Consider the following 15,994-nt stretch of genomic DNA (forward strand, 5'->3'; position numbering starts at 1 on the left):
GAAATGAAAAATTAAAACCACAGTGAGATAGTGCCTCATACCTATTAGAATGACTCTCATCAGAAAGAGGAAAGAAAACAAGTGTTGGCAAGCAAGTGGATCAAAGGGAATCCTTGTACAATGTTGCTGGAAATGTAAATTAATATAACTGTTGTGGAAAAGAGTGTGGAGATCCCTGAAAAAAACTAAAAATAGAAGTACCTATGATCCCTTGATCCCACTTCTGTCTGGGAATTTAATACCCCCAAAATTTGAAATCAATATGTGGAAGACATGTCTGCAATCCAGTGTTCATTGCACAGTATTCACAGTAGCCATATTATGGACTCAGGCATCCATCAAAGGATAAATGCGTAAATATGTGGTATATATGCAAAATGTCATACTATTAAACCTCAAAGACCTAAAGACAGAAATATCATTTGACCTAGAAATCCCATTACCGGGTATATACCCAAAGGAATATAAATCAACTTTAAAATAAGGAAAAAATTCTGCCATTTGCAACAATATCGATGGAGTTGGAGAACATTCTGCTAAGTGAAATATGACAAACACAGCGAGAAAAATACCACATGTTCTCCCTGATATTGGAGTCAAGACAGTCAAAACTGTCTTGACCTCATACAAGCAAAGACTGGAAGGTGGTTATCAAAGGCTAGGAGGTGGGGAGAATAGGGAGATGATAGTCAAAGAGTAAAAAGCCTCAGTTAGGAGGAATATATTTAATTTTTTAGATCAATATCACAGTATGTTAAATATAGCTGGACATTTCAATATTGCTAAACTACAACTTGTCTATATTCAGTAAAAAAACAGATCTGTGTTTGAGATTGAATCTTGCCAAATAGCCTCTTGAGATTTCATCCCCCGCCCCTGCCTTTGTTTTTTTTTTTTTTCCATCCACAACATAGTTCTTGACTCTTCCTGCCCTAGGACACCTAGTTTAACCCTTTGGATTGGTAAATAGAAACAAACACAGCGTAACCTCTTACTGGTCTGAGCAAGAACACTAAATCAGGAAAAAATCATTTAGGCCAGGCTAACAAGAACAATTAGGACATACGCTTAATCCCTGGAATATTGAATGTCTTACCATCCTAGAGAAACTTTTCTTCCTTCCCCTCATGCTGAGGCACATGCAATAATTTCATAACATGGTTTAAGTTCATTTACATTAATTATTTTGAGTCTGAAAAATAATGTAAACTTCGTTCTAACACATTTATTGTCAAGCAATGGAGGATAACTTTGCTTGAGTAGCTTTTGTCTCTTTTTTCTTAATTGATTGAAGTGAAAAAAAAAAAAACAAACTTGTTTTTCAGACTTCCCACTACTTAGCGTGTTCAATGGAAAAAACAATCTACAGGACAAAACCAAGAGTCAAATGTTACCTCATTCTGAATTTTTTACTCTTCATGCTTTTATATTGAAGAGTCATGGCTTGGACAAGTATACCCATAGCATCAGGGGTACTGGAAGTAAAATAAATTGTCAGGAGATGCTGAATGCTAATGTTCTCTGCTGTTGAGACTTTATATAGGTTATTTCTCAGAATACTAGGTATCATAGCAGAGTTGGGTTTGCGGGGTCAGTACTGAGTACTTGAGGGTTAATCTGGTAGCTCCATGATTTCTAGGTATAAAATGATTCTATCTTAAATCATGTAACCAAGGACTGCATAATTATTTCAATATAATGATATTTAAGACATGAGTTTATTATACTATACTTATTGTTCAGCTGGTAAAACAAATTTAACATCTTCTCTAAATAATAATTTGAAAATGTCTTTCTAATAAATCAAACTAAACCATATCAACATTTTGTGAAAATTTATATTTATATGTATTCCATCAAAGTAGCATCCCTAATTAGATGAATGATGGACTGAATAACCAATTTTATTGTTAATGTTTCATTTTGACATCCCATTCCATTTATTTCAATTATGATATTTTATGTATATTGTGAATTATTTGTATGATATATTAGCTCATGCATTTTTAACAAGACAAATTGTGCTGAAAAGAGCAAGTATTTTATAAAAATTTCCTAAAATAAGGGCAGAAATTCTGACATAAATATACATTTTTTTTTTGAGGAAAATCAACACTTTTAATTTTGGTTTGTAATTCTTAAGACAATGTTTGTATTAGCTGTTAAGAGATCAAAACAACATTTAAGAATTACCCAATGTAATTGAATACAGTAGTCAGATATTTATAGAATACATTAATTTTTATTGGTAACATGAAATTTGCCAACTGGGAAGTCAAACACAAACAATTTGTTAAAATTATAAATATTTAAATAAGGCATTAAAGTGTGAAATAAAAGAAAGAAAGAAGTGATTGTATTTCTCATATGATTGTCTTTTTGGTTTGTAAAATTGTATTTCTCTTTTTCACGAATTTTAGCTTTTCATACAAAGAAAATATGAATAAAAAATAAATCAATTCTTTTGAAATGAAAATATTCTCAATAAGTGGCTTGGTCATTTCATATATGATATTTGCATGTGTAGGTATATGTATTATTAACAAAGTAAATAATTTATGCTATTATCATTATTAGTTAACATTATCTTGTTAAGAACAGTGCATTAAAAGAATAAAAGTAAATATGAGCTATAATAATAGAACAAAGTTTGTATAAATATTACTTTTTATATAGGTAATTATTACCAGAATTTTTAAAAAGAGAGTCTATCATAAATTTATTTAAATTACTAAGGAAGCAATCTATCACAAATCTGTCCAAATTGCAAGACAAGTTTGAAATTGTGATATATCGTTAAAAAGACCACAATTTTTGCTATCCCTGTCGGAATATCCTTTGCAATGTGACTTTGCAGCTTCTTCCTTGAATAGGTGGGGTCTGTTTTCTTACCCTTTCTGTCAGGGCTTTGTTAGATGACTAGATTTAACCAATGATTTATGAGCAAATGCGACACATGCAAAAGACTTGAAAAGCGTTTCACATTGTATCAGTTCTCTCTTGCTGCTTTTGTGATAGCCTGCTGGATGGTGGGAGGTACTAGGCAAAGTTAGCCCTGTTGACCGTCTGATATTTGTTACCAGGGATATAAGTTAGGACATCCTCAAAAATTCAGTCTCATCAGCTGAGCTTGGAGGCCCCAAAAATTGGCCTAATCCAAAATTTAGTATTGCCAGTGTTCTGAATTTTGGAGATTCTCATAGGCTTGTAGTGGTATCCCTTTGTTTTAAATTACATTTTCCTGAATGACATATAATGTGAAGCATTTTTTTCATATGCTTATTTGTCATCAGCAAATCTTCTTTGGTGACATGTCTGTTGTGATCTTTCATTCATTTTTAAGTCAGGTTTTCTGTTTTCTTACCATTTAGTTTTGATCATTTTTTATATATTTTGCATAATAGTCCTTTATCAGGGTCTTTTGCTTCTCTGTATAAACTTTGCAATCAGTGTCTCAATATCCAAAAAACAACTTGATGGAATTTTAAATGGTGTTACATTGAATCTGTAGATCATGTTGGAAGGAACTGACATCTTGACAATATTGAGTCTTTCCATAAATGCAGAATATCTCTCCCTGTATTTAGTTCCTTTTAATTTCTTTTTTTTTTTTTTTTTTTTTTTTTTTGAGACGGAGTCTCGCTCTGTCACCCAGGCTGGAGTGCAGTGGCCTGATCTCAGCTCACTGCAAGCTCCGCCTCCCGGGTTCACGCCATTCTCCTGCCTCAGCCTCCCGAGTAGCTGGGACTACAGGCGCCCGCCACCTCGCCCAGCTAGTTTTTTGTAGTTTTAGTAGAGACGGGGTTTCACTGTGTTCACCAGGATGGTCTCGATCTCCTGACCTCGTGATCCACCTGTCTCGGCCTCCCAAAGTGCTGGGATTACAGGCTTGAGCCACCGCGCCCGGCCTAATTTCATTTGTCACAGTTTTGTAGATTTTCTCATACAAACCTTATACCAATTTTGTTAGATTTATACATATGTATTTAATTTTAAGGGATGCTAAAATAAATGGTAGTATGTTTTTAATTTCAAGTTCAATTTGTTTATGGGTGGCATAAAGGAAAGCCATTAACAATTATATATTAACCTTCTATCCTGAAAACTTGTTATAACCCCTTACTAGCTTCAGGAGTTTCGGGTGTTTTTTTTTTGGTCAGTTCTTTCAGATTTTCTACATAGGTGACCATATTATCTGAAACGGTAAAAGTTTTCTTTCTTCCCAATTTATATACTTTTTATTTATTTTACGTTTCTTATTGCATTAGCCAGGACATCCAGCATTGTGTTGAAAGGAGTAGTGAGAGGGGATATCCTTGCTTTGTTCCTGATCTTAGCAGGAAAGTTTCTAGTTTCTCATCATTAAGTGTGATGTGTTCTTTTTTATTTGTTTGTTTTTTCTAAATGTTCATCAGTTGAAAAAGTTCTCCTCTATTCCTAGTTTGCTAATAGTTTGTCATAAATAGGTATTAGATATTGTCACATGCTTTTTCTGCAACTACTGATATGATTGTGAGCTTTTCTTCACTTTAGCTTGTTGATCTGATGTATTACATGGACTGATATTTGAATGTTGAACCTGCCTTGCACACTTGGGATAAATCGCAGTTGGTTGTGATGTGTAATTCTTTCTATACATTGTTGGATTGCATGTGTTAATATTTTTCAGGGATTTTGCTTCTATGATTATGAGAAATATTGGTGTATATTTTTATTTTCTTGTATTTCTCTGGTTTGGGTATTAGGATTATGTTGGTCTTATAGAATGCGTTAGGAAGTATTGCCTCTGCTTCTATCTTCTGAAAGACATGGTAGAAATTGGTATTACTTCTTACTTAAATGTTGATTAGAATTCACCAGTGAAATGGCCTCATGCTCGCTTGGGCAGTTATCAATTACAGATTCAATTGCTGCAACAGATACAGGCCTATTCATGTTTTTTATTTCTTGTTATGTATATTTTGGCAGACTGTCTTTCAAGGAATTGGTCCACTTGATCTAAATTATTAAATATAGGGGCATAAAGTTGTTTAAAGTATTATTACCCTTGTGATGTCCATGAGATCTTAATTGTACCCCCTTTTTTATTACTGATATTAGTAATATGTGTGATCTTAGTTTTTTTCTCAGTATGGCTAGAGGCTAATTGAGATTAGTGATCTTTGTAAATTGCCATTGTTTGGTTTTGTTGGTATTCTCCATTGACTTACTTTTATAGTTATTGGTTTTTAGTTGATATATTTAGATCATTGGGGTTTAATGTGATTGTGGATATAGTAGGATGCTATTATATTTGTTATTTTTCAATCCATTGCTTTTGTTGTTTGCTCATAATTTTTTTTGTTTTCCACTTATTTTTGCCATTGGTGGTTTATTAAGCATTTTAAAATATAATTACACTTTTTCCTTTTTTAGCATATCATTTATCCTACCTCATTTATGTATTTATTTATTTTGAATAAATTTAAAAGGTACAAGTGCAATTTTGTTACATGCATATACTGCATAGTAATAAAGTCTGAGATTTTAGTGTATCCATCACCTTAATAATATACATCATATTCATTAAGTAATTTCTCATTACCTACCTACCTTTGAACTCCCCACCCTTTCAAGTTTCCAGTGTCTATCACTCCACACTCTATGTCCATATATACACATTATTTTGCCCCCACTTATCAGTGAGAACATGCAGTATTCGCTTTTCAGTTTCTGTGTTATTTCTACAGAAAAATATGTGCAATTAATCTAAATCTTCTTTTAAATAACACTACACTCTTTCGTGGGTAGTGTGAGTACCCTGTAATAGCAAAATATTCCTAATTTCCCCTCTGTTCTCTTTTACTATTGCTGTTATTAATTTTACTTACACTAAAGTATCCATAAATATTATTTTATAGATATATGTATGCATTTTTATGCATAAGCATACAAAATCAAAAACGGTATTGCTATCATTATTTTGAACAAACTGTTAACAACTTTATTAATTAAGAATCATACAAATAAAAGAGTTTTATTTATTTCCATCTATTTCTTTTCTAGATTATTATTCTTTCTTCATGTAAATATATGTTTTGACCTATATCAATTTCCTACTCTCTCAAGAACTTCTTTTAATATTTCTTTCTAGCTATGATTACTGGCAACAAATTCTCTCATTTTGGGGGGTCTGAGGAAGTCTTTATTTCTCCTTCACTTTTGAAAGATAATTTCACAGGACACAGAATTCTGGGTTGATTTTTTTTCCTCTTAACATTAAATACTTCATTTCATTTTGTGTTGTTTACATGTTTTCTAAGGAAAAGTCAGAGCTAATTCTTACTTTGCTCCTTATAGGTAAGATTAATTCTCCCTTTTGGCTTCTTTAAATGTGTGTGTATATATACATATATATTATATTTATATGTATTTATTTTTTTATATATATATGTTACTTTTGAGTCTCTGCAGTTTGAATAGGAATATGTGTTCAAGTGGCTTTGTTGTTGTTTTTTGTTTGTTTGTTTTTACATTTATTCTCCTTGATGTTCCCTGAGATGCCTGTATCTGTGGTTTGCTGTCTTGCATTAATTAGGGAATTCTCAGTCGGTATTGATTCACATATTTCTTCTTTTCCTTTTTCTTTCTTCTTCTTCTGGTATTTTATTACATATGTTATGCATTGTGTTGTTAATCCACCATTCTTGGATATGTATTTGCTCACTTTTTTCTCTTTGCTTTCCAGTTTTGAATGTTTCCATTCTTTTCTTTATTTTTCTTTTTTTTGTTTGTTTTTACCTTAAGTTACAGGATACAAGTGCAGAATGTGTAGGTTTGTTTCTATTCTTATAACCTGTATCTCAGAGATTCTTCAGTCATGTATGGTCTATTAATGAATCTATCATAGGTACTCTTCCTTTCATTACAATGTTTTGATCTCTAGAAATTTTATTATTCTTTCTTCTATTTTTATTTTCTTCATGTACCTTGCCCATTTGTTCTTATATGCTGTCTACATCATTCTTTAGCACCCTTAATAGATAAATTATAGCTGTTTTCAATTTCCAGTCTGATAATTTCAATAACTGTCATATTCAAGTCTAAATCTGATACTTGCTGTGTCTCTTCAAACTGTGTGTGTGTGTGTGTGTGTGTGTGTGTGTGTTTCAATGCCTTGTAATTTTTTCTTAGTAGTCGGACATGATAAGGAACTGTGATAAGTAGGCCTTTTATAATGTGGCAAAATATGGGAGGACAGGAAGCATTTTATAGTCCTGTGAATAGGTCTAAGTCTTTTAGTGTATTTGTTCCCTTGGCTGTGAACCTCACAAGTGTCTCTGTGTGTTTCTCCCACCTTAGGTGGGACAGATAGACTGGTGTGGGCTGATATTAGGTATTTCCTTCCCTTGTGTGGCAGGCTAGCATCATCTAGGGTTGGGTATTTCTTTTCCCACGTGTCTGTTAGGTTGAAACAACCCCAGTACATTAGACTCTGGTAATATAATTTCTCTTGAGGGCAGATCTGGTTACAAACAAAAATCAGAATGTTCCAGCATATTTCTAAATGGTTGTTTTCCCTGTCCCTTTGTGGAAAGAATGAGGAGATTTTTCATCTCAATTTCACTGTGAGAATCTAGTAGAGCCTTAGGAGATGAAATTTACAAAAATGGGGAAAACTTCTGTTTTTTTTTTTTTTTTTTTTTTTGTGCAGACTTGTTCACAAGGAACATCCCACAGTTCCTCGATGACAGTTGAGCTTTTTCTACTGCATTACTGAGCTACCATGGAGGTTTCTGCTGGGAATTTTCTGCCTTTGTAAAGTGTGATTTATTCTGTGTCTGCCTGTCTGCCTGTCAACTCAGGAGAGGACAGTGGTTTGCCCTATAACTTCACTTCTCTGAAGGACCTAAGAAGAGACATTTATTTTTTAATTTGTTCAGCATTATACTTGTGGTTAGAAAAGAATGGTGACTTCCAATATAATTACATGCTGGGCTGGAAACTAGAAAACCCACACACCATTTTTTTTTTTTACCAGTTCAGAAGCTATACCTTTAAACAAAGTTTTAAAACGAGTTTTAATACTTGGATAAGTTTGCCTTGATATCATTTCAATTCAGTGAATGTAAGAGCCATGTAAATAATGAAATCAATCATTTTCAAATTTATACAGACACATTTAGGTAAAAGAGACATGATCAACCTTGACAAGTCACTTTCATAAATTCATTCTAAAACACAAGTTAAATAAATAAGTTGCTCTATATGTATTTCCATTGATGAAAGCTTTTGATAAAACATAATAAATACTTTAATATCCTTGGGTGGCTCCTATTTTGTGGCAAATGTAAAATATATTTGAGAAATGTTCCTTTGTGTACCACTATAACTTCTGTTGGTTAAAGTTTTTTAAAAAATCATTGAGTTTACATAAATCGACATTTCAAGTTCACAATTCTCTTTGCAGTCTTATCTGTGTGATTAATTACCACATGTTAAAACAGAACTATTTGCAGTTAAAAGTGATACAATGCTTTTATATTTTTAAATAGTAGTTCCTATGTTTAGCCTGTATGAGGAAGACTGAGTTAGTGACATTTAAATACATGCTCACCTTACTCACCTTCTTTGAAAATTGGTCATTGTCTGCATAGAAATTTGATAATTATTAGTCACTGGGGAATCTGGGCAGCCTTGAGTCACTCTCCCACTCCCAACGTTAGCTTCCAGAGTGATTCTCTCCTGAGTAGCAGAATCCACCCTTTCATTATATTTATTTTAAGAATATGGCATCTATTCCTGTTGGTTTTTATTGGAAATTCTTAGGAAGACATAATAAAATATAATATGACAATAAAAATACTACAACAAAAAAATACAAAATAAATTTCAGTATAAGAACTATTTACAAACCATTTTACATTGTATTAGGTATTGCATATAATCTAGAAAAGTTTTAAAGTATACAGGAGGATATATGTAGGTTATATGCAAATACTATGCCATTTTACATGAGGGACTTGAGCATCTATGAATTGTTGTATCCGTGGGTGGTTCTCAAACCATTTATCTGCATATACCAAGGGAAGAGTGTACCATGAAATTTTATAAAGATATTAACTAGAGAAACAACCAAACAAAAAGAACTTAAGCTCTTTGTGTGATTTCTTTAAGAATCTTTCTCTAGGCCGGGCGCGGTGGCTCAAGCCTGTAATCCCAGCACTTTGGGAGGCCGAGACGGGCGGATCACTAGGTCAGGAGATCGAGACCATCCTGGTTAACACGGTGAAACCCCGTCTCTACTAAAAAAAAAAAAAAAAAAAAAAAATACAAAATACTAGCCGGGCGAGGTGGCGGGCGCCTGTAGTCCCAGCTACTCAGGAGGCTGAGACAGGAGAATGGCCCGAACCCGGGAGGCGGAGCTTGCAGTGAGCTGAGATCCGGCCACTGCACTCCAGCCTGGGCGACAGAGCAAGACTCCGTCTCAAAAAAAAAAAAAAAAGAATCTTTCTCTAAGATAAAAGGCATACAAATATTGTTCAATAGACTTTCGATATTGCAGACAAATATTGCCATGTAAGTTATTAAGTTTTATATATATATATTCAAAATATGTGAATTCATAAAATATAATTTTATATAATGTATAAATGTAGCTCAATGGTTGTATTTAACATCATTTCAAAAGACAAACAGTAATTTTAAAACATCTTTTTTAAATAGTTCATTGTATATTTCAATGCAATGTCACATTTCATACTCTGGCCAATGCTATGAACCAACAGGCATTATGAAATCCCTTTTTTCTCTTAAATTAAAATAATATCTGACATTGTAGAGAATATTATAAATAATAAAACAAATGTCTATTTTAAATACTAATTTTTTGTAATACTCTCCATTCACTACACTTCAATTTTATGCATAGCATAACATTTAAAAGCAAACCTCAAAATGCATAATGTAATATTAATTCTATAAAATATTTATACTAATACAATTGCTGTAGATATTTATGTATTTCTTTTACTTTTGCAGGTTTTTTTCCAATTTTCAGATATGTTTTTAAATAACATAATTTATCTCATTGTTCTGAAAAACATAATCACAAGCTATTTAGTTTTTTAGAAACATACACAATATCTTCGTTCATAAAAATTTACTTAATGTTTGTTGTATAAAGTTTCACTGATACAGAGCTGTGCTTTAACAGGAAATTGTTTCATACATTTTAATATTTCAGGCAATTCTTAAGTCTAAGGAAAGTGTATATATATATTTATTTCTTGCAGTCACACGTGAGTCTTTAAAAATACATTGAGAAATATAGTTATGAGTAATATCTAGTTTATCTTGAAGCAAATCAGTTTATTAAAAATATAAATTTCTATTTACATCATATTTCTAACATGCTGGAAATAACAAACTATTCTTAAAGTAATTTTCAACCACAAAACCTATCATTTATTTTATTAAATTCTTAATGACTAAATAACTGTTATTACAGAAATCTCAATGAATATTACTGATACATTATTAATGAATTTACCAACAGTGAAAGGAATTTTGTAATTTGATCATATCATGACATTAGAGAAATAAAGTCGGACTTTTTCCTAGAGAGAGAGAACAAGATAAAGAACAAAAGAGAGAGAAACCTCCTTACCTTAATTACCCTCAGCCCAGCTTTTTCCAAACACATTTATAAGTCTATATTTACCAAACCATTCTTTTTGACACACTTAGAAAAATATAAATCTTCATTTTCCTCTTGCCTGATTTATAAAAGAAAACAAAAATACAGCTTCATGCTTCTATTATATTATCAACATTTAGTAATTTAACTTATTGTAAGAGGAATTACCCATGGTGCATCTACACCGTCTTTATAAATTTTTTCAGCCGTGTTTATCCTTCAACAGACAATCAACTAGCAGCTTTAAACTAACTGGGGATTTGTCATCCACCAATAGCCACCATTCATTTTAAATAAGAGAAGCTTCCCTTTGGTCTGAATTGCGTTTCTTCTTCCACAGAGATGACATTTTTCCACATACTAGATAGATTGCTCAGGTTGTATCAAAGAGAAGCAATTCATCTGTGACAAGCCAAGATCCACAATACAGTTAAGAATCTCACCACTTGCCTCCAATCCAGTAAGAAATGTTGGGTTTATCCTTCATGGATGGAGAACAAAGAAAGTAACTGACCCATGAAATAAGAAACATAGCTGAATAACTTCGGATGGCAAAGGACAAAAGTTGTCTACTGGGTATCACAGAACTTTGAAACATATAACGGTATAGTGCAGTGAGGGAGGCGGGACATCCAAGATGCATGAATCAATCCAAAAAGTATGGTCTAATTTTTACATAAGAGTAGTATAATTAAAATGAAAATGGTTGTCACTAAGATTCTTTTAAAATAATAATTTATTTTTATGAATTTATTTTAAATTTTTACACATACTTTTTTTTTTTTTTTTTTTTGAGACGGAGTCTCGCTCTGTCGCCCAGACTGGAGTGCAGTGGCGCGATCTCGGCTCACTGCAAGCCCCGCCTCCCGGGTTCACGCCATTCTCCTGCCTCAGCCTCCGGAGTAGCTGGGACTACAGGCGCCCGCCACCACGCCCGGCTAATTTCTTTTTGTATTTTTAGTAGAGACAGGGTTTCACCGTGTTAGCCAGGATGGTCTCGATCTCCTGACCTCGTGATCCGCCCGCCTCGGCCTCCCAAAGTGCTGGGATTACAGGCTTGAGCCACCGCGCCCGGCCAACACATACTTTCATCTGAACTAGAACAAATATACATTTACCTGTGTAGCATTATGAATATGAAAATAAGTATTCTTGAAATTTTTAAATATGTGACCTGTCTGTGTATTTAATTACCTGCCTAAACAAAATAAGAAACATTAATATTATTTACAGTGTTAACATATCTGATGCTTTTGAAGTAGCGAGGAATACCTCAATGGTTTTATTTATAAAATGTTTAATTTTTAGAAAAACATTATTCAGTAGTTACCATTTTATCCATATTTGACAGTTGAGGAAACTGAGAGATAGAATATTGGATTAAATTTGCCAGGTCACTAAGCCAGTACACTGTGGAGACAGAGATTTCAAATTCTGAGAGACTGAAACCACAACACATACATTTAACACTCTAATATGTCACACCTTAGTTTGACTATTGACAAAAATTCATTTCTTGGCCAAATTTTAAACTTCTGAGATGTCTTCTAGACCCATCTGTGTGCTTCCTTATAAAATCTAGTTTTAACAAAGAACCTCACTAAATCAGTTTAACAAGAACTCCCCACCTTTAATATCTGATCATCTGAATATCTGATCAGGTTCATCATCCTCCGCTGTCCTCTAGGCGCTTTCTGATCCCCTGGCTGGTTTTCGACAAGAATTCCGTAAGTCAGTTTAGCCAGAAACCCCTTGCCCTCGATATTTTCTCTCTGCAATTTTCCCTCTAATGAATCCCAATCTGCTCCTTGGCTATAATTTTTTACCTGCCCAAGCTGTATTCAGAGTTAAACCCAATCCCTATCCTCCTCTGCAGGACCCCTTTAGAGTGGTCTTTGTTGATCCTAAAGAAAATCTGCCTTCCTTTACTAGGATAATGGAATATTTAATTATATTTAATATATGTTCAAGTATAATTGAATATATTTTCTTAACACAACCATCTATTCTCGAGTTAAAACAAATAATAAAAAATATTACTTAGTCTACATTTGTGCCGATAAAAAAAATCCAGTATACAGGATACTCTTAGAAAAATATGTAGCACCAACGAATTCTCAGTAAGTAAGTGTTGCAAGGAAATGAAATAAAACAAAAGAAAATAAATGACTGGATAAAAACTCAGAAAAATTAAGATTAACTATTTTTAATAAGTTTGATGATTTTGGTGGCTCATGTATCAAGGTGATATTTTATTCAATTTCTGAACAGCTCTGGTAGCTAGAATTGCTTATTTTGAAACAAATCTGGTTTCTGTAATTTACCTCAATAATCATAGTTCTGTCCTCTATTTTCATGCAAGCCTTTCCTGAAATTTGAAGAAGGATGTTGTTTTTATTTCCAATATGGATTTGTTTAGGGTACCTCATTCCACTCTTACTTGTAATTTGCTGCATTTTGACCATGTACATTTACTTCCACTTGTCAAAAGATATTAACTTTCTGATGTGTATTCATGCATTTATGTAGCTATGAACTTTGATTACATTTTATATGCAATCAGATTATATATTGAAATCTTCCATATTAAGAAATAAATATTACCGGCTTTCCAGAAAGCCCCCTTATGCACCATTTTAATCATCAGCCTATTCCAAAAATAAACACTATTAAAAAAAAAAAAATAGTGACAGGATCCCATTCTATTGCCCAAGCTGTACTGTAGTGTGGTGCAAGCAAAACTCACTCCTGGGCTCAAGCGATCCTCCCACCTCAGCCTCCTGAGGGCTACAGGTGTGTGCCACCATGCCTAGCTAATTTTTATTTTTATTTTTAATTTAAGAGCTGCAGTATCACTATGTTAACCAGGTTGTTCTTGAACTCCTGGTTTCAAGTGAGCCTCTCCCACTTAGGGCTCCCAAAGCACTGGGATTATAGGTGTGAGCCACCATGCATGGTCATAAACACTTTAAATTCCAACACCATAGATTTATCTTTTGCCTGTTTTTTAACTCTGTGTGTGTGTGTGTGTGTGTGTGTGTGTGTGTGTGTGGTGTCACTATTTTGTGTCTGGTTTATTTAGCTAAACTTTTTAAGATTAAGTCGTTGTTAAATTGTTTTAGTTAGTAATAATTCACTTACTTTCATTGCCATATAATATTTCAATACATATATCATCATTAATGTAACCATTCTGCTGGTTGTGGGTACTGAATTTTCTCTTAATTGTGAGTATGAAAAATGGTTCCATTAATATTTTTGACTTGTCTTTTGCTGAATATGTGAATACATTATTTCGGAAGTTTTTCTGTTTTTTTTTTTTTTTTTTTTTTTTTTTTTTTGAGACAGAGTCTTACTCTGTAGCCCAGGCTGGAGTGCAGTGGCGTGATCTTGGCTCACTACAAGCTCCCACTCCCTGGTTCCTGCCATTCTCCTTTCTCAGCCTCCCAAGTAGCTGGGACTACAGGCGCCTGCCACCGCATCCGGGTAGTTTTGTTTTGTTTTGTTTTGTTTTATATTTTTAGTAGAGACGGGATTTCACCGTGTTAGCCAGGATGGTCTCAATCTCCTGACCTCGTGATCTGCCCATCTCAGCCTCCCAAAATGCTGGGATTATAAGCGTGAGCCACCATGCACAGTCAGATATTTTTCTTGATATAAACTAAACAGTTAAATTTCTGACTCATAGTGTTTGTATAAGTTCACCTTTTACCAACAGCAGAATATAACAGCTACGCTTGTTAGACATTCTCTTAAACACTTAGTTCCATTGTCTTATTTTTCATTATAGATGTTTTGCAGCATGAGTTATGATAGGTACCACATATAAGGTTTAATTTATTTTTTCCTAGTGGCTAATGGAGTTGAGTAACTTTTCATGTTTCTATTGAGCTTTTTGAAGCCCTGTTCTATAAAGGGTCATTTCAAATTTTTTACCAATTTTTATATGATTTTTTTTCCTCTTCTAGATTGGCAAAACTTTTTTTGTATATGTTGTATACATTTATCAAATGTATGTGTTACAAATGTCTCCTCTCTTTTAATGGTGTCTTTAAGGCAAACCGATTCTTAATCTGAATATAGTTTACTATTCATGTTTTTCCTGTAGAGGTAACAGTTATTTGTGTTCTATTAAAAATATTTGCCTATTTCACTTTAACTCATCAAAGGCAATATTCATGGATCCATATAGTTAAAAAATTATTATGCTTTATATGACTTTAAAGCAGAAATTGCAATTTGGTGGTGATATCAAGCTTCTTTATGAAACAGCATTGATTAGTTCCCTACTACTTACTAATTTCAAATTTTGAGCTAAGCGTAGGAACACAACACTTTATCTTTAAAAAGTTCGAGAAAATATTTCTTCCCTTTGATAGAGTATACATTTCAAATTAGCCAACCAATGAATTTTTTTTTTTTTTTTTCCAGACAGAGTCGGGCTCTGTCACCCAGGCTGAAGTGCAGTGACGCAATCTTGGCTCACTGCAAGCTTACCTCCCAGAGTCACACTATTCTCCTGCCTCAGTCTCCTGAGTAGCTGGGATTACAGGCATCCGCCACCAAGCCCAGCTAATCTTTTTATATTTTTATTAGAGATGGGGCTTCACCGTGTTAGCCAGGATGGTCTCGATCTCCTGACCTCATGATCCACCCATCTCGGCCTCCCAAAGTACTGGGTTTACAGGCGTGAGCCACCGTGCCCAGCCCCAACGACTTTTTAATATGTAACATTACAATGAAAGGTGAAGAAAGCCTTCAGAGAAATTAGAAGTAAGACGTTTACTTTCTATTCTATTTTACCCCCTAATTTTTGTGTTGCCTTCTTAAAATGTCTCAGTGTTTTTGCTTTTCAGTTCCCCATCAACAACCAAAGGAACTAAGCTAGTTAAGTTCACCTCTACACAAGTTTGATCAGATTGACTAGTTGGTAGACACAGAGCTCCTGTGTCCTCTACAGTATGTGACGTTTTACTGAATTTTGAGAAATGCAATTAGGAGCCAGTGTGGTTAATTTAAAAATATCTCATGGTAGCTCTAATGTTAAACTAAAGAGGTAATCTTAAAATCATGTGCTTGTAAAATCACATATGTAGTCCAATAATGCAATGTAGCCCCTTAAGCTTGTGCTTTTAGCAAGCTTGACCTTAGAGAGTAAGTAGATTTTATGAAAACTTGTGTATTTAGGCCGGGCGCGGTGGCTCAAGCCTGTAATCCCAGCACTTTGGGAGGCCGAGGCGGGTGGATCACGAGGTCAGGAGATCGAGACCATCCTGGCTAACATGGTGAAACCCCGTCTCTACTAAAAATACAAAA

Source organism: Macaca nemestrina, chromosome 6, assembly GCF_043159975.1.
Source record: "Macaca nemestrina isolate mMacNem1 chromosome 6, mMacNem.hap1, whole genome shotgun sequence".
NCBI classification, from domain to species: domain Eukaryota; kingdom Metazoa; phylum Chordata; class Mammalia; order Primates; family Cercopithecidae; genus Macaca; species Macaca nemestrina.